Source organism: Dasypus novemcinctus, chromosome 16 (assembly GCF_030445035.2).
Source record: "Dasypus novemcinctus isolate mDasNov1 chromosome 16, mDasNov1.1.hap2, whole genome shotgun sequence".
NCBI classification, from domain to species: Eukaryota; Metazoa; Chordata; class Mammalia; order Cingulata; family Dasypodidae; genus Dasypus; species Dasypus novemcinctus.
This window is the reverse complement of record NC_080688.1, coordinates 26,607,410-26,611,284: the sequence shown is the minus strand read 5'-3', so window position 1 is coordinate 26,611,284 and position 3,875 is coordinate 26,607,410.

Genomic DNA, 3,875 nt, shown 5'->3' with positions numbered 1-3,875 from the left:
TTATAATATATTATTTTTATTTTATTCCTCATATAGACAAGAAACATTTGGGGATTTAGATCAGCTTATGTCTATGCTTCAAAATAAAGGGCTTAGGGTTCAGTGAATGATGTTATCAAAATGGCAGTGTAAGACATCCTGGGAATGTTTTCCCTTAGAGAAAGCTAAGTCACAGGGCAGATTCAACTGCCTTTAGAACACTGGAGGATTATAGAGACTGGAGAAGGCCTCAATAGATGCTGAATCAAAGAAAAAACACATGCAGAAAAATAAGAACTAGGAGGGTAGCATGAATTGACAATCCAGACCCTTCAGCCATGCTCAGTCCCATGTCGTTTAAGAGACACAAAGCAACAACACTCCAACCCAGACACCTCTTGCTATGGTCACTGATTACAGACCCACCCATAGCAGGGACTTAGCATCTTAGAGTCTCACATGTATTCAGGGACAGGGACCCATCACAGGGCCCTAGCATTCAGCATGCACATGCACACAACAGCCTCTGCAAACCCTTTGGCAAGCTGTGCACCCTTCCAGCCCAGTCCCTAATGGCTGGTCCACCTAAATGGAAAAATCAGGTGTTTCTGAATACTGAACCCCATCTGGCTTCACGGCTCAAGATGCCCTGATGCATTAGTGATTGGAGGAGGGAAAGTCTCATGAAAAGGAGAAGCTGAACCACTGTAAGTCCTATACAAGGCAACCTCAATTAACCTAAGTGTCTGTATTAGTCAGCCAAAGGGGTGCTGATGCAAAATACCAGAAATCTGTTGGCTTTTATAAAGGGTATTTATTTGGGGTAGGAGTTTACAGTTATCAGACTATAAAGCATAGATTACTTTCCCTCACCAAAGTCTGTTGCCACATGTTGGAGCAAGATGGCTGCTGAAGTCTGCAAGGGCTCAGGCTTCCTCTTCCTCTTAAGGCTCCATGGTCCCAGTTTCTTCCAATATCAGGTGTAGGCTGGGAAAAGTCTCTCTCTCCCAGGGCTTGTTTCTCTCCAGACTCAGCTGCTCTGCTCTCTCCACAAGACCAGCTATAAACTATCAGGTGAATGGCTCTTCTCTCTTCCCAGGGACTCCGCTGTGTCTAATGGAGCTTCCGTCTTTCCTCACGTATCTGCTTCTCTGTGTATTTACTCCCCAGGGCTCCAGCATTAAAAACTCCAGCTTTCTCCTCTGCCATGTCATTTTATCTGTGAGTCCCCGCCCACCACTCAATGTCTTACTGACGTGACCCAATCTAAGCCCTAATTATAATGTAATCAAATAAGAGCGAAACCTCTGAATCCAATCCAATCTAATATGCCCAGAGGAACAGACCAGTTCACAAACATAATCCAATATCTATGTTTGGAATTCATAGACAATATCAAATTGCTACAGTGCTGATTTCTCATCAGAAACCATGGTGGTAAGAACACAATGGCATGAGATTTTTAAGATACTGCAAGAGAAAAACTTTCCAGACAAGAATTTTATATCTGGCAAAATTGACTTTTCAAAAGAGGGAGTTTAAGACAAACACTGAGTAGGTGCCTACTTTTCAAGAAATGGTAAAGGGAATTCTTCAGGTTGAAAGGAAAAGATAGAAGATGATAGCTTAAGGTATGATGAAGTAGTGTATATCTCCAGTAAAGGTAAATGCAAAACCCAATATTAACATATCCTCAGTATGTAATCTACTCTTTCTTTCCTAGAAGATTTAGAATACAATTGAATGAGAAATAATCACATTTCCATGTTTTAGATAAATTGATATCTTTTTAAACAAGTAGGTTATAAACTTAGGTTATTTAACACAAACCCCAGGCTAACCACAAGGAAATTATTGAAAACATGCACAGAAACAGAAATGAGAAAGGGCTCAAACAGTACATCATAAAAAGATACACAAAAGAAGGCTGCAATAAAGTCAAAGAGGGACAAAAAAGATGAAAGATGTACAAGAAACAAAGAACAAAATGGCTAAGTAAGCCCTGCCTTATCAGTAATTATATAGGTGGACTAAACTACCCAATCAAAAGCTACAGATTGGCCAGATGGATTAAAAAAAGCATGATCCAATTTTATGTTGTTTCAAGAAACTCATATAGACCCAAGACATAAATAGGTTGAAAGTGAAAGGATGGAAAAAAAGTATTCCAAGTAAATGGTAACCAAAAGAAGATGGGGTAGCAGTACCAGTATCAGACAAAATAGACTTTAAATCAAAAGTTGTTATAGAGACAAAGACGCTATATATTAATAAAATGGCCAATCCACAAAGAAGAAATAACAATCATAAACATTCATGCATGTAACCACAGGACCCAAAAATACATGAGACAGACACTGGCAAAACTGAAGGGAGAAATAGACACCTCTAAATAATAGTTGGAGACTTCAATATACTACTTTCAACAATGGGTAGAATATCAAGACAGAAAATCAATAAGGAAGCAGACAATTTGAACAATACTATAAATGAACTAGACCTAACAGACATGCAGTCCCTGCCACAGGATAGAAACTATGTGAAAATGAAAAACAATTATTGACACTGAATGCATGATACAGTTTTTAGCAAGGCAATGTCTAGTATTTGCAGGATTAGCTAAGAAACTTTATGAATATGATAGTGGGAATTTTCTCTATTTGGCAGAAATCACAGCAAAATTTAATAACATTATAGTGATGTGGGTGTGGGTGGGAGGTTCTTTGTCTCTTCGGAGATAACCTTAACCTAGGCTGTCTGTCCTGATTTGTGGGTGTGGGATGATTGGTAACCATGGCAACAACTCCAGTCCCAAGAAACAGTTTATCAATGCAAACTCTATAGACTTTGAAAATTCAGGGAAAATGCAAACCAAATGTGCTAAAAGCTTATCTAGAATGTATGAAGTCCATGCTAAAAGCTTACCTAGGATGTGAAAGATATATGCTAATTCAAGCCTATTGAGAACTGAAACAAAAGAACCATTTGGCCTTTCCTCTCTGTATAAAAGGGACTCAAAAATCTTGTCTGGGGCTCGGGATTGAAACAGAAAGCTCCCGAGTTCGGCCGACTGTCAATAAACCATTTTTCCTTCTCAAAATCATTCCTGAGTCCTCGCTTCTCTATACGCAAATAATTGAACCTCTCTCAAATTCTACAACAATAGCAGAACATTTATACAGAATACAAGGATCAATGTGAAGTATTAGGAATGAAACCCAAAACAAATTGGATGTGCAATAGATATAAATGGAGAAAAATGTGTTTTCCAGATCAGTAGTTGCATGCTCCAAACTAATCAACTCCAATACAAATATCATAGTCAACACAGCCATAGCAATTGGCTATCATTTGTTCAAGTTTGCAGGGATCCACTGTCATCTTCCAGGACCCATCTATCCATCTGGATTATGCAAGGACCAAACTGGGAAGTGAATGAGGATATGATGGGGATCACACACACACACACACACACACACACACACACACGCATCCTTTAAGACTTTGATGGCAGTGAGAATCAGGATGTAATGTTGCTTCATTTCCTAATTGGGTCAAACAAGGGGAAGGTGCCATCACCCATGGGTCAAGGGTGCCCCACTGGTGTTAACCTCTGCATTTCCTGGTTACACATGCACAGGTGCTAAGCAGGATTGAAAAGGACCTCTACCCCTGGGATAGAAAATGAGAGGTACATGAGGTAGACCTGGTGAGAGGCAGGGCACTGCTAGTTTGCACTTTCCAAAGCTAGTCGGAGCCTGCGTGGTATGGGTTGCTGAGCTGTATATAGCAGGAGAATGATGGGGCTGGGAGGATGTGAAGTGGCACCATGGAGGTGCTCGGTCCCCTGAAGAGTCACCATGCTAGTGGGCAGGTGTAGAGACAGACTGCAAGCT